Source organism: Rhinoderma darwinii, unplaced genomic scaffold (genome assembly GCF_050947455.1).
Source record: "Rhinoderma darwinii isolate aRhiDar2 unplaced genomic scaffold, aRhiDar2.hap1 Scaffold_495, whole genome shotgun sequence".
Taxonomy (NCBI): Eukaryota; Metazoa; Chordata; class Amphibia; order Anura; family Rhinodermatidae; genus Rhinoderma; species Rhinoderma darwinii.
The window spans coordinates 98,769-117,355 of NW_027464042.1; the positions used below are offsets into that span (position 1 = coordinate 98,769).

At 50.2% G+C, this 18,587-nt stretch overlaps 7 non-coding genes and 3 pseudogenes across 7 annotated transcripts; all 10 read left to right on the forward strand.

Annotated features, from left to right (window-relative positions):
- Window positions 1–582: 582 nt before the first annotated feature.
- Window positions 583–773, forward strand: LOC142720301 (U2 spliceosomal RNA). Its single transcript, XR_012873092.1, has one exon. It is a non-coding gene; the product is annotated as a U2 spliceosomal RNA (small nuclear RNA).
- Window positions 774–2,121: 1,348 nt separating this feature from the next.
- LOC142720265 (U2 spliceosomal RNA) lies at window positions 2,122–2,223 on the forward strand (annotated as a pseudogene).
- A 5,559-nt stretch (window positions 2,224–7,782) lies between these two features.
- Window positions 7,783–7,957, forward strand: LOC142720244 (U2 spliceosomal RNA; annotated as a pseudogene).
- A 1,338-nt stretch (window positions 7,958–9,295) lies between these two features.
- On the forward strand, window positions 9,296–9,486 carry LOC142720302 (U2 spliceosomal RNA). Its single transcript, XR_012873093.1, has one exon. It is a non-coding gene; the product is annotated as a U2 spliceosomal RNA (small nuclear RNA).
- A 1,338-nt stretch (window positions 9,487–10,824) lies between these two features.
- On the forward strand, window positions 10,825–10,894 carry LOC142720270 (U2 spliceosomal RNA; annotated as a pseudogene).
- Window positions 10,895–11,682: 788 nt separating this feature from the next.
- On the forward strand, window positions 11,683–11,864 carry LOC142720255 (U2 spliceosomal RNA). The gene has a single exon (XR_012873056.1). It is a non-coding gene; the product is annotated as a U2 spliceosomal RNA (small nuclear RNA).
- A 1,338-nt stretch (window positions 11,865–13,202) lies between these two features.
- LOC142720304 (U2 spliceosomal RNA) lies at window positions 13,203–13,393 on the forward strand. The gene has a single exon (XR_012873095.1). It is a non-coding gene; the product is annotated as a U2 spliceosomal RNA (small nuclear RNA).
- Window positions 13,394–14,709: 1,316 nt separating this feature from the next.
- LOC142720305 (U2 spliceosomal RNA) lies at window positions 14,710–14,900 on the forward strand. The gene has a single exon (XR_012873096.1). It is a non-coding gene; the product is annotated as a U2 spliceosomal RNA (small nuclear RNA).
- Window positions 14,901–16,212: 1,312 nt separating this feature from the next.
- Window positions 16,213–16,403, forward strand: LOC142720307 (U2 spliceosomal RNA). Its single transcript, XR_012873097.1, has one exon. It is a non-coding gene; the product is annotated as a U2 spliceosomal RNA (small nuclear RNA).
- A 1,352-nt stretch (window positions 16,404–17,755) lies between these two features.
- On the forward strand, window positions 17,756–17,946 carry LOC142720308 (U2 spliceosomal RNA). The gene has a single exon (XR_012873098.1). It is a non-coding gene; the product is annotated as a U2 spliceosomal RNA (small nuclear RNA).
- Window positions 17,947–18,587: the final 641 nt, after the last annotated feature.

Genomic DNA, 18,587 nt, shown 5'->3' on the forward strand with positions numbered 1-18,587 from the left:
CCTGGCGGCCGGCTGTTGCAGTGTTGCCCTCTCAGGCAACACTGAGTGACTGACTGAGCCGCACCGTCTTATATAAAGTTCAGACGGAACTTTGCACGTGTCATAGTGGAGCCCTCAGGATTCCAGAGCCAGCTTTCTGACATCATAATGGGGCCTGCCTCAGAGATAAAAGCCTGGGCCCAGGCAGTGTTGGTCAGTGCTGCTCAGCAGGCAGCACTGGACTGGACTGGACTGGATTACAGCTGATACAAGGTGTGAAGGAACAAGGGGTGGCTGTGGGCATGCACTTGCTGCCGCTGCCAGTGTTTATCTGCATGGCAGGAGGGCATTTGGGCGTTGCCAGGAAGGCGTTTTTATGTAGATTCCTCCTCTTTCAGCACTGCATTGTGGTGCAAGCAAAAGAAGCAAATCCTGTGTAGCTTCCTCTCCGGCCTTTATTCACCTCCCTCCCGCTTAGTAGCTGTAAATGTGTGTGAGCCTGCAGGGCCCCATGGAATTGCCTAGGAGTAGGCTGAATCAATCGCTGCAAGGGGTGAACAGCAGTATGGGACAGGCTCGGGCAAGGCAAGGGCCGCTCGGGTTATCGCTTCTCGGCCTTTTGGCTAAGATCAAGTGTAGTATCTGTTCTTATCAGTTTAATATCTGATACGTCCCCTATCTGGGGACCATATATTAAATGGATTTTTAGAACAGGGAGATGGAAATAGAGCTTGCTCTGTCCACTCCACGCATTGACCTGGTATTGCAGTATTTCCAGGACCGGTGCACCCTTCCCTTATGTGTTGACTAAAATCAGATTCCAAAAGTGCTATTTGTGTTTGCTATTGTTTTTGTCTTTCTGATGGGATCTCCCCTTTTAATCCCATTATTTCAACACCTGTTGGACAATGCATTTGTACAGTCATGTGTGATAATGAGCTCATTTATTAAATGCAATTAATTAATACATTGCCACCTCTTGTTGTGTGTGTGTGTGTGTGTGTGTGTGTGTGTGTGTGTGTGTGTGTGTGTGTGTGTGTGTGTGTGTGTGTGTGTGTGTGTGTGTCTTCTGTGTTTCTGTGTTTCCGGCATTTCACATTGGAACAGCTCATTCACCTTCCTTGTCTTCTCTCCGCCCTCCCTTTTAGGTAGGTTAAAGAGCTGCACCTGAGCCAGCCACTGATTGATTGATGCAGCACCACAGTCAAATAGTGGAGTGGAGTAGGGGGAACAGCAAACAGCCATTAAAGCAGCCCGCCCGCCACAATGGACCTACCTGTGTACACTAGATGGATGTGATGGAATGTACTGTCGTCCCTACATTTCCAAGAAGAAGTAAGAATTGCAGTTGCAACAAACCCTTGCTTGCCTACAAAGAGAGCAGCAATTTGGATTTGTTACTATGTTACCTGGAAGAATAACAAACTGTGCAAGGATGGAGGTTGTAGGAGCAAAGAGAAGTTGTCTGTAAAGTTGGTGGATGCCTATTTTCCATTTTGCAGTCCCTTGTCTCCCTCTTGTGGCCTCCTGGAGGCAAATAAATGTGCAAAAAAAAGACAGCCTGGCGGCCGGCTGTTGCAGTGTTGCCCTCTCAGGCAACACTGAGTGACTGACTGAGCCGCACCGTCTTATATAAAGTTCAGACGGAACTTTGCACGTGTCATAGTGGAGCCCTCAGGATTCCAGAGCCAGCTTTCTGACATCATAATGGGGCCTGCCTCAGAGATAAAAGCCTGGGCCCAGGCAGTGTTGGTCAGTGCTGCTCAGCAGGCAGCACTGGACTGGACTGGACTGGATTACAGCTGATACAAGGTGTGAAGGAACAAGGGGTGGCTGTGGGCATGCACTTGCTGCCGCTGCCAGTGTTTATCTGCATGGCAGGAGGGCATTTGGGCGTTGCCAGGAAGGCGTTTTTATGTAGATTCCTCCTCTTTCAGCACTGCATTGTGGTGCAAGCAAAAGAAGCAAATCCTGTGTAGCTTCCTCTCCGGCCTTTATTCACCTCCCTCCCGCTTAGTAGCTGTAAATGTGTGTGAGCCTGCAGGGCCCCATGGAATTGCCTAGGAGTAGGCTGAATCAATCGCTGCAAGGGGTGAACAGCAGTATTAGGCAGGCTCGGTCAACGGCCGGCCCATTCGGGTTATCGCTTCTCGGCCTTTTGGCTAAGATCAAGTGTAGTATCTGTTCTTATCAGTCCTTGTAAGGATAGATAGCTCGGAGAACCACTGGGGGCTATAAACACTAGCTTAGCGATCCAAGAGCGTTCCAGACGAAGCCGGCGACGAACTGCGGAGAAGAACCAGCGAAGACGACGATCCAGAAGGGAGAAGCCGCCATCGGGGAAGAAGCTCCGGGAGATCGCTGCCGGGAAGAAGAAGGAGAACTGCGACAGAGACCTTCGGAGAAGAGCCGCTGCTGAAGGGGATCTTTGAAGAAGCTCGGCCGCAGAAGAAGCTCGACGAGGAACCGCTGCGGAAGAAATTTCGTGGAAGAACCTCGGCCAGCAAGGAGAAGATTTGCATAGCTCCGCCCCCTTCGGGAAAGAGCTATCGAAGATCCTCCCCAAGCGACAGGAACAGCTGGAAGAAGCCATGGCCTCAACCAGCAACCCTGCCACCCAGAAGAAGAAGGCTGATGGACCAGGTGAGCCGGCCCAGGCCAGGACATCTCCTCCTGAAGCCTCCTCAAGCCAACAGGCCACCAGGAAGCCGAACCAGGCTGCTCCAACCCTGGAGCCCTGGATGAAGCAGACGGTGGCCCTGAAGCTGAAGGAGGTGGACGGGAGAGTGCCGGACATGACGGAAGAAGTGTTCTGCCAGAAGATGCTCCTGGACCAGGGCTTCGCTAAGCCGGAGACCATCAGCATCCAGGCCTTCATGACCGGGATGTTCTTCGTGACCTTCGCTTCGATCAACATCTGCAGAAGGTACTGGGAGATGGTGAAAGCGGCGAGGCCTGAATCCCCTTTCTCTCGCTTTGTGGGCAACTGCCCTGTCCAAAGAGAGGAAAGGCGGGTGACGGTCTCAATGCGGAACCCACACACCCCCGGCAAAGACATCACCACGCTCCTGAAGCGGTTCTGCACAGTGGTGAGGGAACCCACCCACATCCTGAACGGACTCGGCTTCTGGACTGGCAAGTGGTCGGTAATCGTCCGACTGAACAAGGATTCCAGCGCGGAAGACGGCCTCCAACACCTGCCCCAGTCATTCTCGCTGGGCAACTCCTACGGCCTCATCTACTACCCGGACATGCCGCAGATCTGCAGGAGATGCAGCAAGAAGGGTCATTCGGTGAAGGACTGCAAGGAGGACGCCTGCAAGAACTGCCGGGTAACAGGACACGAGACCAAAGACTGCCCGAAACGGACAATGTGCAACCTCTGCGGACAAGCAGCCCACTCCTACAAGGACTGCCCGAAGAGGGATCGATCCTGGGCAACTGTAGCGGCGAAAGCTCCGGCCAGAGGGAACCCCGCCCCAGCCAGAGCTCCAGCGGCGCAGAAGACCGGGAATAAGAAGGATGGTAAGAAGACGACAGTCCCTCCCCCCCGTCTCCCGGCCCTCCCTCGCCCTACCCTTCCCACCCTCCCTCGCCCGGCCCTCCCCACCCCCCCGTCCCCAACCCCTGTCACCCCCACTGAGGCTCTCACCTTCTCCTACCCACCCATCTCAGTGGTCCTGTCACCTGCACCTCTCCCAACCCAGCCTCCCTTCTCCCCAGCTCCAGCAGCACTAACATCTTCCCCTCCAGCTGCTGGAGTCCTCTCCCTGGAGGATTTTCCCCCTCTTGTCTCCTCAGGTGCCATCCAGAGGAAGAGAAAGGTGAGGGACAGCCCAGCTGCTGAGTCCTCAAAGCGACAAGTCGTGGAAATCTGCGAAGATTCCCTTGCGCAGCAGGAGGAAATGGAGCAGATGGTGGAGGAACTCGTGTCTGAACCTGAGGTCATCGACTTCACAACAGACATCCAGGTGGCTACAATCCTGGAACAATTTTTGTCAGAGGGCCTGCTGGATCTTTCGGACCCGCCAGGAGAGGAGGATCCGCCCGACCGGACTGGTAACTAAGGTGTATCGTTTGCACTAACCTTCTTTATTCTCCCCCATGGCTGCTAAACTTAACATCTTTAGCCTCAATGTGAGGAGTGTTAGAGATAGGACTAGATGTCAGATGGTGCTAACTTTTCTTTCCAAGCAGTCGAGTGATGTATTTATGCTGCAGGAATGTACTCTCCCCTCTTCCAGGTCATACCATCATCTGGCCAGGCAGTGGACCCATGGCCCGTCCTACTGGTCTGGTGGGGGCGACTGTAAGTCTGCAGGGGTTGCCATCCTGATTAGGGGAAGCGTATTTACTGTTGACTCTGTCCAGGAGCTCGCCTGCGGCCGCTTGTTGGTCGTAGACGGTTCCTGGGCAGGAGAGCCGATTAGGCTCATCAACGTGTACGCTCCCCCTATGAAGGCTGAGCGCCTGGAACTATTCCAGACCCTGCGGACCCAGCTCGCCACCACTAGGGCAGTGGTGATGGCCGGGGACTTCAACTGCCCCATCGAAGAGGATGGACGAAGTTCCGGCACTTCAATCAAACTGGATGTCAGTTCCAAACTGCTTATCGAGATGGTAACCGAAGCATCCTTGCAGGACGTTGTGGGCTCCATGGGGATTGGCTCTGTGAACTATTCATGGAGCCGACCCGATGGCTCACTTCGTTCTCGGATTGACTTTGTGTTCACCTCCCGGGCAGTCAAGCAGCATGGGCACTCCATGGTCCCCTGCTTCTTCTCTGACCACAGGGCCATTCTCTTCCAGGGTGCCATCGGCCACGGTTTTCCTCCCGGCCCTGGCTCCTGGAAGCTGAATTGTGCCCTGCTGGAAAGAGAGGAGGTACTGGCGGAACTTAGAGACGCCTATATTGTTTGGAGGAATGATAAAGTTTTCTTTGACAAAACCTGTGACTGGTGGGAATATGTTAAAGTTGAATTTCGTTGTTTCTTTCAGGCAAAAAGTCGTCAACAGGCGTGTGAGAGGAAGAGAGACTTCAGAGAGATGCAGCGTCAGCTGCGATCCCTGCAAGACCTCCTTCAATGCGGCTGGGACGTCAGGAAGGAGCTGGAGGAAGCCAAAAAGGGCCTGAAAAGGCACTTTGAGGAGGAATCCAAGCGAATTGTCTTTCGTTCCAAGGTGGAGAACCTGGAGAAGGGTGAGAAATGTAACTCGTTCTTTTTCAGGAAACTCCATGCCGGCCACACGCCCCTGAAGGAACTTCGAGATGAGACCGGAAACATGCATTCTGGGAAGAAGGAGGTGATGGGAGTCGTCACAGACTACTACCGAAGCCTCTACTCCCGGAAAACCACTGACCCCGAAGCCGCCGATAAATTCCTGTCAGGTATCACTAATCATCTTGATCCTGCAGGTACGGAGGCTATGGATGTACCCCTGACGGTGGAGGAACTGCTCTCTGCCGCTAAATCCTTCAGACCCGGCAGGACCCCGGGCAGTGATGGTCTCCCAGCAGAGCTCTATGTAGCGCTGGGGGACTTGATCAGTCCGGACCTGCTGGAGCTCTATGAGGAGATGGTGGTGGAGGGTAGAATGCCACCGTCCTTGAGAGAAGGCATGATCACGATCTTGTATAAGCGGAAGGGGGAGAGATGTGACCTGAAAAACTGGCGTCCCATCTCTCTCCTGAACGTGGACTACAAGATCCTCGCCAAAGTATTGGCCAACAGACTGAAGGTTGTCATCGGACAGATCATCGGATCGGACCAAACCTGCGGCATTCCTGGCCGTAGGGTGGCCGACAGTCTTGCCCTGGTGAGGGACACGGTGCATTACATGCAAAGCCGCCGTACACACGCGGCCCTGGTCAGTCTGGATCAGGAGAAGGCTTTTGACCGGGTCTCTCACGAATTCATGGGTAAGGCTCTGCGTAGGCTGCGGCTTGGCAGGTTGTTCTGTTTGTATGTTAACCTGATGTATTGCGACATTTACAGCTCGGTGCTGGTGAACGGCTGGAAGACTGACCCCTTTCCTGTATCGTCGGGGGTTAGACAAGGCTGTCCTCTTTCACCTCTCCTTTTTGTTTGTGTTATAGAGCTCTTCGCAGAGGCTATCCGGCAGAATGGAGAGATCAGAGGGATCACCGCACCAGGTCCAGGACACTTCGAGGTCAAATGCTCGCTGTACATGGACGACGTGACCGTCTTCTGCGCTGACCAGAGTTCGGTGACTGCACTCGTCCAGACCTGTGAGGAGTTCGGACGCGCTTCAGGGGCAAAAGTCAACTGCGGGAAGTCGGAAGCCATGCTCTTCGGAAAGTGGTACCTGCCTTCTCCTGCCTCCTTCCCGTTTACTATCAAGCCGGACTTCATCAAAATTCTGGGAGTCTGGTTCGGTAAGGAAGGTGCAGCCCTAAAGTCGTGGGAAGAACGCTTGGCCAAAGTCAACCAAAGGATCGGACTGTGGAGCCTCAGACAACTCACTATTGAGGGCAAAGCAATGGTCCTGCGTAACGAAGTCTTGCCTGTGCTACAATACACTGCACAGGCATGGCCCCCTCTTGCCACCGTCTCGAGGGCCATTACCAGGACTGTGTTTCGCTTCATCTGGGGCTCGAAAATGGACAGAGTAAAGCGGACTGTTATGTACAAGGAGCCCCGCAAAGGTGGGAAGGGTATACCCGACATTCCCACTCTGCTGCGGATCGCTTTTGTATGTGACTGTGTTCGTAGGACTCTGAGGACAGCAAACGGCTCTGCGGGCAAGGCCATGTCCCGCTACTTCCTCCTTCCCCTCTGGCGAGGTTTTGGCTGGGACAAGTGGGACAGCTCCTTCCCTTACAACTGGCACGCTCCCTGGTTCTACGGAGATGTCGTCCGGTTCGTGAGGGAGCATCAACTGGAGGGTCTTAAGCCCGACTTGTGGAAACCTAAGACGATCCACAAGCACATCAGAGCAAAGGACTCACTGGAGTCTGTTCCAGGGCTTCATGCCGACACGTTGGAGACTGTTTGGACTAACGTGTCATCTGGCAGGTTGACCAACGGGCACAAGGACATTTCATGGATGGCCATCCAGGGAGGACTGCCTCTTAGGTCATTCATGCATGCCCGCAACCTGTGCAAGACCCGGTACTGCCCCAGGTGCCCCTTCACGGAGGAAACATCTTTGCACATTTTCTGGCAGTGCCCCTTTGCACAGGGTCTGTTGAAAGCCTTGGAACATGAACTCAAGGACTCAGTACCCAGGAACAGACTGTCGTACCGCTCGGTACTTTATGGACTATTTCCTGGGAATACCACGGATGGAGCAATCCAGGAAGCCTGGCGCCTTATGAACTGCTTTAAGGACGCTATATGGTTTGCCAGGAACCGTCTGATTTTGCGGAGAGAGAGTGTGTCCGTCCAGGACTGCCGCAGGCTGATCCACAGCCTGCTCAGAGACTATTCCACCTGGGACAGCCCGGACGTCGATGAGGAAGAGGACTGATACTCCCCTTCCCCCCACTCTCCCTTCTTGTGTGTTGTCTTTCAATAAAGCTTCGGGCCTGTGATTTCCCCCTTCCCTATCCCCTCCTACCCACTCCCCTATCCCATCACTTGTCTGTAATGCTTTGTTGTTTGGCTTTAGTGAATGCAAGAATGTTAGTGTAGCATGTGGTGTAATGTATAGCATAGGCTAGACTGTACTGTGTATTATACTGTCATGTTATGTTCGACGACTGTTATTATTTATTATTTGCTGCTTCATGGCTTGCGCTGCGTCGCAGTAATGTTTGTATGATGACGATTGATTGTCAATAAAGCATTTTTCAATCAAAAAATCTGTTCTTATCAGTTTAATATCTGATACGTCCCCTATCTGGGGACCATATATTAAATGGATTTTTAGAACAGGGAGATGGAAATAGAGCTTGCTCTGTCCACTCCACGCATTGACCTGGTATTGCAGTATTTCCAGGACCGGTGCACCCTTCCCTTATGTGTTGACTAAAATCAGATTCCAAAAGTGCTATTTGTGTTTGCTATTGTTTTTGTCTTTCTGATGGGATCTCCCCTTTTAATCCCATTATTTCAACACCTGTTGGACAATGCATTTGTACAGTCATGTGTGATAATGAGCTCATTTATTAAATGCAATTAATTAATACATTGCCACCTCTTGTTGTGTGTGTGTGTGTGTGTGTGTGTGTGTGTGTGTGTGTGTGTGTGTGTGTGTGTGTGTGTGTGTGTGTGTGTCTTCTGTGTTTCTGTGTTTCCGGCATTTCACATTGGAACAGCTCATTCACCTTCCTTGTCTTCTCTCCGCCCTCCCTTTTAGGTAGGTTAAAGAGCTGCACCTGAGCCAGCCACTGATTGATTGATGCAGCACCACAGTCAAATAGTGGAGTGGAGTAGGGGGAACAGCAAACAGCCATTAAAGCAGCCCGCCCGCCACAATGGACCTACCTGTGTACACTAGATGGATGTGATGGAATGTACTGTCGTCCCTACATTTCCAAGAAGAAGTAAGAATTGCAGTTGCAACAAACCCTTGCTTGCCTACAAAGAGAGCAGCAATTTGGATTTGTTACTATGTTACCTGGAAGAATAACAAACTGTGCAAGGATGGAGGTTGTAGGAGCAAAGAGAAGTTGTCTGTAAAGTTGGTGGATGCCTATTTTCCATTTTGCAGTCCCTTGTCTCCCTCTTGTGGCCTCCTGGAGGCAAATAAATGTGCAAAAAAAAGACAGCCTGGCGGCCGGCTGTTGCAGTGTTGCCCTCTCAGGCAACACTGAGTGACTGACTGAGCCGCACCGTCTTATATAAAGTTCAGACGGAACTTTGCACGTGTCATAGTGGAGCCCTCAGGATTCCAGAGCCAGCTTTCTGACATCATAATGGGGCCTGCCTCAGAGATAAAAGCCTGGGCCCAGGCAGTGTTGGTCAGTGCTGCTCAGCAGGCAGCACTGGACTGGACTGGACTGGATTACAGCTGATACAAGGTGTGAAGGAACAAGGGGTGGCTGTGGGCATGCACTTGCTGCCGCTGCCAGTGTTTATCTGCATGGCAGGAGGGCATTTGGGCGTTGCCAGGAAGGCGTTTTTATGTAGATTCCTCCTCTTTCAGCACTGCATTGTGGTGCAAGCAAAAGAAGCAAATCCTGTGTAGCTTCCTCTCCGGCCTTTATTCACCTCCCTCCCGCTTAGTAGCTGTAAATGTGTGTGAGCCTGCAGGGCCCCATGGAATTGCCTAGGAGTAGGCTGAATCAATCGCTGCAAGGGGTGAACAGCAGTATGGGACAGGCTCGGGCAAGGCAAGGGCCGCTCGGGTTATCGCTTCTCGGCCTTTTGGCTAAGATCAAGTGTAGTATCTGTTCTTATCAGTTTAATATCTGATACGTCCCCTATCTGGGGACCATATATTAAATGGATTTTTAGAACAGGGAGATGGAAATAGAGCTTGCTCTGTCCACTCCACGCATTGACCTGGTATTGCAGTATTTCCAGGACCGGTGCACCCTTCCCTTATGTGTTGACTAAAATCAGATTCCAAAAGTGCTATTTGTGTTTGCTATTGTTTTTGTCTTTCTGATGGGATCTCCCCTTTTAATCCCATTATTTCAACACCTGTTGGACAATGCATTTGTACAGTCATGTGTGATAATGAGCTCATTTATTAAATGCAATTAATTAATACATTGCCACCTCTTGTTGTGTGTGTGTGTGTGTGTGTGTGTGTGTGTGTGTGTGTGTGTGTGTGTGTGTGTGTGTGTGTGTGTGTGTGTCTTCTGTGTTTCTGTGTTTCCGGCATTTCACATTGGAACAGCTCATTCACCTTCCTTGTCTTCTCTCCGCCCTCCCTTTTAGGTAGGTTAAAGAGCTGCACCTGAGCCAGCCACTGATTGATTGATGCAGCACCACAGTCAAATAGTGGAGTGGAGTAGGGGGAACAGCAAACAGCCATTAAAGCAGCCCGCCCGCCACAATGGACCTACCTGTGTACACTAGATGGATGTGATGGAATGTACTGTCGTCCCTACATTTCCAAGAAGAAGTAAGAATTGCAGTTGCAACAAACCCTTGCTTGCCTACAAAGAGAGCAGCAATTTGGATTTGTTACTATGTTACCTGGAAGAATAACAAACTGTGCAAGGATGGAGGTTGTAGGAGCAAAGAGAAGTTGTCTGTAAAGTTGGTGGATGCCTATTTTCCATTTTGCAGTCCCTTGTCTCCCTCTTGTGGCCTCCTGGAGGCAAATAAATGTGCAAAAAAAAGACAGCCTGGCGGCCGGCTGTTGCAGTGTTGCCCTCTCAGGCAACACTGAGTGACTGACTGAGCCGCACCGTCTTATATAAAGTTCAGACGGAACTTTGCACGTGTCATAGTGGAGCCCTCAGGATTCCAGAGCCAGCTTTCTGACATCATAATGGGGCCTGCCTCAGAGATAAAAGCCTGGGCCCAGGCAGTGTTGGTCAGTGCTGCTCAGCAGGCAGCACTGGACTGGACTGGACTGGATTACAGCTGATACAAGGTGTGAAGGAACAAGGGGTGGCTGTGGGCATGCACTTGCTGCCGCTGCCAGTGTTTATCTGCATGGCAGGAGGGCATTTGGGCGTTGCCAGGAAGGCGTTTTTATGTAGATTCCTCCTCTTTCAGCACTGCATTGTGGTGCAAGCAAAAGAAGCAAATCCTGTGTAGCTTCCTCTCCGGCCTTTATTCACCTCCCTCCCGCTTAGTAGCTGTAAATGTGTGTGAGCCTGCAGGGCCCCATGGAATTGCCTAGGAGTAGGCTGAATCAATCGCTGCAAGGGGTGAACAGCAGTATGGGACAGGCTCGGGCAAGGCAAGGGCCGCTCGGGTTATCGCTTCTCGGCCTTTTGGCTAAGATCAAGTGTAGTACCTGCTCAAGCTGAGGTTAGTAATCATCCCTGCCGGTGGTACGTGGGCCATCGTAGGGGGATGACAGAACGCCGAGGTGAGGGCAGGGAACCACAACGGTCATCGCTCTGGTGTACGCATTTGGTTTAAAGGTACCATTTGTAGGTGACCAGGCGACCGCCGGATCGAGGTCAGGAGGTCGGGTAGTTTGAAAGCCCGAGTTGCTATGTGCCCCAGGGCTGGTGACCCTGGGGTGCCCTAACTCACTGGGGGTGGGATCCCACTGAGTGAAGGCACACTTGCACGCACTCTTCTTTCACACTTTTAAGCACACACCTTTATTCTCCCGGCCTTCTGGCTGGGAGATGAGGAATTTTTATATACCTGGCGGATGTCCAGGCTGTATCACAGCGCACATCCACTTATTTAATTTTGTTTTTCACTGTGTGTTTGTCACGTTTGTCACAAGGATTTTGGGATGCGGTGCCCTTTTGGGACCCTCCTGAGGTCTAGGGGGAAAATGTGTGGCCTTCTGGTTCCTTTTTCCCCTGCAACCCGGCCTCCCTTCTTCGGAGGGGAGGTGCAACTAGGATGCAGGCTCCTAGGTGGACACTGGGGTGGCAGCCCAGGTAGAAGCCTAGGAGTGTGTTTGGGTCTCCCTAAGCTTCGGCGAGGGGGGACCATCGATCCTTGATCCTCTAGGCCTATGGTTTGGAGGGTCAGGGAATGGTTATGCGGGGCCTCTCTCTTTTAAGAGAAGGGCTGCGATAGACCGCATCCTTGTGCACTTTTTGTGTGGCACCTCTGCACTTTTTATGCACTTGGGTGATAGAAAGCACGGCTCGGGCTTTCAAAAAAAAAAAAAAAAAATCTGTTCTTATCAGTTTAATATCTGATACGTCCCCTATCTGGGGACCATATATTAAATGGATTTTTAGAACAGGGAGATGGAAATAGAGCTTGCTCTGTCCACTCCACGCATTGACCTGGTATTGCAGTATTTCCAGGACCGGTGCACCCTTCCCTTATGTGTTGACTAAAATCAGATTCCAAAAGTGCTATTTGTGTTTGCTATTGTTTTTGTCTTTCTGATGGGATCTCCCCTTTTAATCCCATTATTTCAACACCTGTTGGACAATGCATTTGTACAGTCATGTGTGATAATGAGCTCATTTATTAAATGCAATTAATTAATACATTGCCACCTCTTGTTGTGTGTGTGTGTGTGTGTGTGTGTGTGTGTGTGTGTGTGTGTGTGTGTGTGTGTGTGTGTGTGTGTGTGTGTCTTCTGTGTTTCTGTGTTTCCGGCATTTCACATTGGAACAGCTCATTCACCTTCCTTGTCTTCTCTCCGCCCTCCCTTTTAGGTAGGTTAAAGAGCTGCACCTGAGCCAGCCACTGATTGATTGATGCAGCACCACAGTCAAATAGTGGAGTGGAGTAGGGGGAACAGCAAACAGCCATTAAAGCAGCCCGCCCGCCACAATGGACCTACCTGTGTACACTAGATGGATGTGATGGAATGTACTGTCGTCCCTACATTTCCAAGAAGAAGTAAGAATTGCAGTTGCAACAAACCCTTGCTTGCCTACAAAGAGAGCAGCAATTTGGATTTGTTACTATGTTACCTGGAAGAATAACAAACTGTGCAAGGATGGAGGTTGTAGGAGCAAAGAGAAGTTGTCTGTAAAGTTGGTGGATGCCTATTTTCCATTTTGCAGTCCCTTGTCTCCCTCTTGTGGCCTCCTGGAGGCAAATAAATGTGCAAAAAAAAGACAGCCTGGCGGCCGGCTGTTGCAGTGTTGCCCTCTCAGGCAACACTGAGTGACTGACTGAGCCGCACCGTCTTATATAAAGTTCAGACGGAACTTTGCACGTGTCATAGTGGAGCCCTCAGGATTCCAGAGCCAGCTTTCTGACATCATAATGGGGCCTGCCTCAGAGATAAAAGCCTGGGCCCAGGCAGTGTTGGTCAGTGCTGCTCAGCAGGCAGCACTGGACTGGACTGGACTGGATTACAGCTGATACAAGGTGTGAAGGAACAAGGGGTGGCTGTGGGCATGCACTTGCTGCCGCTGCCAGTGTTTATCTGCATGGCAGGAGGGCATTTGGGCGTTGCCAGGAAGGCGTTTTTATGTAGATTCCTCCTCTTTCAGCACTGCATTGTGGTGCAAGCAAAAGAAGCAAATCCTGTGTAGCTTCCTCTCCGGCCTTTATTCACCTCCCTCCCGCTTAGTAGCTGTAAATGTGTGTGAGCCTGCAGGGCCCCATGGAATTGCCTAGGAGTAGGCTGAATCAATCGCTGCAAGGGGTGAACAGCAGTATGGGACAGGCTCGGGCAAGGCAAGGGCCGCTCGGGTTATCGCTTCTCGGCCTTTTGGCTAAGATCAAGTGTAGTATCTGTTCTTATCAGTTTAATATCTGATACGTCCCCTATCTGGGGACCATATATTAAATGGATTTTTAGAACAGGGAGATGGAAATAGAGCTTGCTCTGTCCACTCCACGCATTGACCTGGTATTGCAGTATTTCCAGGACCGGTGCACCCTTCCCTTATGTGTTGACTAAAATCAGATTCCAAAAGTGCTATTTGTGTTTGCTATTGTTTTTGTCTTTCTGATGGGATCTCCCCTTTTAATCCCATTATTTCAACACCTGTTGGACAATGCATTTGTACAGTCATGTGTGATAATGAGCTCATTTATTAAATGCAATTAATTAATACATTGCCACCTCTTGTTGTGTGTGTGTGTGTGTGTGTGTGTGTGTGTGTGTGTGTGTGTGTGTGTGTCTTCTGTGTTTCTGTGTTTCCGGCATTTCACATTGGAACAGCTCATTCACCTTCCTTGTCTTCTCTCCGCCCTCCCTTTTAGGTAGGTTAAAGAGCTGCACCTGAGCCAGCCACTGATTGATTGATGCAGCACCACAGTCAAATAGTGGAGTGGAGTAGGGGGAACAGCAAACAGCCATTAAAGCAGCCCGCCCGCCACAATGGACCTACCTGTGTACACTAGATGGATGTGATGGAATGTACTGTCGTCCCTACATTTCCAAGAAGAAGTAAGAATTGCAGTTGCAACAAACCCTTGCTTGCCTACAAAGAGAGCAGCAATTTGGATTTGTTACTATGTTACCTGGAAGAATAACAAACTGTGCAAGGATGGAGGTTGTAGGAGCAAAGAGAAGTTGTCTGTAAAGTTGGTGGATGCCTATTTTCCATTTTGCAGTCCCTTGTCTCCCTCTTGTGGCCTCCTGGAGGCAAATAAATGTGCAAAAAAAAGACAGCCTGGCGGCCGGCTGTTGCAGTGTTGCCCTCTCAGGCAACACTGAGTGACTGACTGAGCCGCACCGTCTTATATAAAGTTCAGACGGAACTTTGCACGTGTCATAGTGGAGCCCTCAGGATTCCAGAGCCAGCTTTCTGACATCATAATGGGGCCTGCCTCAGAGATAAAAGCCTGGGCCCAGGCAGTGTTGGTCAGTGCTGCTCAGCAGGCAGCACTGGACTGGACTGGACTGGATTACAGCTGATACAAGGTGTGAAGGAACAAGGGGTGGCTGTGGGCATGCACTTGCTGCCGCTGCCAGTGTTTATCTGCATGGCAGGAGGGCATTTGGGCGTTGCCAGGAAGGCGTTTTTATGTAGATTCCTCCTCTTTCAGCACTGCATTGTGGTGCAAGCAAAAGAAGCAAATCCTGTGTAGCTTCCTCTCCGGCCTTTATTCACCTCCCTCCCGCTTAGTAGCTGTAAATGTGTGTGAGCCTGCAGGGCCCCATGGAATTGCCTAGGAGTAGGCTGAATCAATCGCTGCAAGGGGTGAACAGCAGTATGGGACAGGCTCGGGCAAGGCAAGGGCCGCTCGGGTTATCGCTTCTCGGCCTTTTGGCTAAGATCAAGTGTAGTATCTGTTCTTATCAGTTTAATATCTGATACGTCCCCTATCTGGGGACCATATATTAAATGGATTTTTAGAACAGGGAGATGGAAATAGAGCTTGCTCTGTCCACTCCACGCATTGACCTGGTATTGCAGTATTTCCAGGACCGGTGCACCCTTCCCTTATGTGTTGACTAAAATCAGATTCCAAAAGTGCTATTTGTGTTTGCTATTGTTTTTGTCTTTCTGATGGGATCTCCCCTTTTAATCCCATTATTTCAACACCTGTTGGACAATGCATTTGTACAGTCATGTGTGATAATGAGCTCATTTATTAAATGCAATTAATTAATACATTGCCACCTCTTGTTGTGTGTGTGTGTGTGTGTGTGTGTGTGTGTGTGTGTGTGTGTGTGTCTTCTGTGTTTCTGTGTTTCCGGCATTTCACATTGGAACAGCTCATTCACCTTCCTTGTCTTCTCTCCGCCCTCCCTTTTAGGTAGGTTAAAGAGCTGCACCTGAGCCAGCCACTGATTGATTGATGCAGCACCACAGTCAAATAGTGGAGTGGAGTAGGGGGAACAGCAAACAGCCATTAAAGCAGCCCGCCCGCCACAATGGACCTACCTGTGTACACTAGATGGATGTGATGGAATGTACTGTCGTCCCTACATTTCCAAGAAGAAGTAAGAATTGCAGTTGCAACAAACCCTTGCTTGCCTACAAAGAGAGCAGCAATTTGGATTTGTTACTATGTTACCTGGAAGAATAACAAACTGTGCAAGGATGGAGGTTGTAGGAGCAAAGAGAAGTTGTCTGTAAAGTTGGTGGATGCCTATTTTCCATTTTGCAGTCCCTTGTCTCCCTCTTGTGGCCTCCTGGAGGCAAATAAATGTGCAAAAAAAAGACAGCCTGGCGGCCGGCTGTTGCAGTGTTGCCCTCTCAGGCAACACTGAGTGACTGACTGAGCCGCACCGTCTTATATAAAGTTCAGACGGAACTTTGCACGTGTCATAGTGGAGCCCTCAGGATTCCAGAGCCAGCTTTCTGACATCATAATGGGGCCTGCCTCAGAGATAAAAGCCTGGGCCCAGGCAGTGTTGGTCAGTGCTGCTCAGCAGGCAGCACTGGACTGGACTGGACTGGATTACAGCTGATACAAGGTGTGAAGGAACAAGGGGTGGCTGTGGGCATGCACTTGCTGCCGCTGCCAGTGTTTATCTGCATGGCAGGAGGGCATTTGGGCGTTGCCAGGAAGGCGTTTTTATGTAGATTCCTCCTCTTTCAGCACTGCATTGTGGTGCAAGCAAAAGAAGCAAATCCTGTGTAGCTTCCTCTCCGGCCTTTATTCACCTCCCTCCCGCTTAGTAGCTGTAAATGTGTGTGAGCCTGCAGGGCCCCATGGAATTGCCTAGGAGTAGGCTGAATCAATCGCTGCAAGGGGTGAACAGCAGTATGGGACAGGCTCGGGCAAGGCAAGGGCCGCTCGGGTTATCGCTTCTCGGCCTTTTGGCTAAGATCAAGTGTAGTATCTGTTCTTATCAGTTTAATATCTGATACGTCCCCTATCTGGGGACCATATATTAAATGGATTTTTAGAACAGGGAGATGGAAATAGAGCTTGCTCTGTCCACTCCACGCATTGACCTGGTATTGCAGTATTTCCAGGACCGGTGCACCCTTCCCTTATGTGTTGACTAAAATCAGATTCCAAAAGTGCTATTTGTGTTTGCTATTGTTTTTGTCTTTCTGATGGGATCTCCCCTTTTAATCCCATTATTTCAACACCTGTTGGACAATGCATTTGTACAGTCATGTGTGATAATGAGCTCATTTATTAAATGCAATTAATTAATACATTGCCACCTCTTGTTGTGTGTGTGTGTGTGTGTGTGTGTGTGTGTGTGTGTGTGTGTGTGTGTGTGTGTGTGTGTGTGTGTGTGTGTGTGTGTGTGTGTGTCTTCTGTGTTTCTGTGTTTCCGGCATTTCACATTGGAACAGCTCATTCACCTTCCTTGTCTTCTCTCCGCCCTCCCTTTTAGGTAGGTTAAAGAGCTGCACCTGAGCCAGCCACTGATTGATTGATGCAGCACCACAGTCAAATAGTGGAGTGGAGTAGGGGGAACAGCAAACAGCCATTAAAGCAGCCCGCCCGCCACAATGGACCTACCTGTGTACACTAGATGGATGTGATGGAATGTACTGTCGTCCCTACATTTCCAAGAAGAAGTAAGAATTGCAGTTGCAACAAACCCTTGCTTGCCTACAAAGAGAGCAGCAATTTGGATTTGTTACTATGTTACCTGGAAGAATAACAAACTGTGCAAGGATGGAGGTTGTAGGAGCAAAGAGAAGTTGTCTGTAAAGTTGGTGGATGCCTATTTTCCATTTTGCAGTCCCTTGTCTCCCTCTTGTGGCCTCCTGGAGGCAAATAAATGTGCAAAAAAAAGACAGCCTGGCGGCCGGCTGTTGCAGTGTTGCCCTCTCAGGCAACACTGAGTGACTGACTGAGCCGCACCGTCTTATATAAAGTTCAGACGGAACTTTGCACGTGTCATAGTGGAGCCCTCAGGATTCCAGAGCCAGCTTTCTGACATCATAATGGGGCCTGCCTCAGAGATAAAAGCCTGGGCCCAGGCAGTGTTGGTCAGTGCTGCTCAGCAGGCAGCACTGGACTGGACTGGACTGGATTACAGCTGATACAAGGTGTGAAGGAACAAGGGGTGGCTGTGGGCATGCACTTGCTGCCGCTGCCAGTGTTTATCTGCATGGCAGGAGGGCATTTGGGCGTTGCCAGGAAGGCGTTTTTATGTAGATTCCTCCTCTTTCAGCACTGCATTGTGGTGCAAGCAAAAGAAGCAAATCCTGTGTAGCTTCCTCTCCGGCCTTTATTCACCTCCCTCCCGCTTAGTAGCTGTAAATGTGTGTGAGCCTGCAGGGCCCCATGGAATTGCCTAGGAGTAGGCTGAATCAATCGCTGCAAGGGGTGAACAGCAGTATGGGACAGGCTCGGGCAAGGCAAGGGCCGCTCGGGTTATCGCTTCTCGGCCTTTTGGCTAAGATCAAGTGTAGTATCTGTTCTTATCAGTTTAATATCTGATACGTCCCCTATCTGGGGACCATATATTAAATGGATTTTTAGAACAGGGAGATGGAAATAGAGCTTGCTCTGTCCACTCCACGCATTGACCTGGTATTGCAGTATTTCCAGGACCGGTGCACCCTTCCCTTATGTGTTGACTAAAATCAGATTCCAAAAGTGCTATTTGTGTTTGCTATTGTTTTTGTCTTTCTGATGGGATCTCCCCTTTTAATCCCATTATTTCAACACCTGTTGGACAATGCATTTGTACAGTCATGTGTGATAATGAGCTCATTTATTAAATGCAATTAATTAATACATTGCCACCTCTTGTTGTGTGTGTGTGTGTGTGTGTGTGTGTGTGTGTGTGTGTGTGTGTGTGTGTGTGTGTGTGTGTGTGTGTGTGTGTGTCTTCTGTGTTTCTGTGTTTCCGGCATTTCACATTGGAACAGCTCATTCACCTTCCTTGTCTTCTCTCCGCCCTCCCTTTTAGGTAGGTTAAAGAGCTGCACCTGAGCCAGCCACTGATTGATTGATGCAGCACCACAGTCAAATAGTGGAGTGGAGTAGGGGGAACAGCAAACAGCCATTAAAGCAGCCCGCCCGCCACAATGGACCTACCTGTGTACACTAGATGGATGTGATGGAATGTACTGTCGTCCCTACATTTCCAAGAAGAAGTAAGAATTGCAGTTGCAACAAACCCTTGCTTGCCTACAAAGAGAGCAGCAATTTGGATTTGTTACTATGTTACCTGGAAGAATAACAAACTGTGCAAGGATGGAG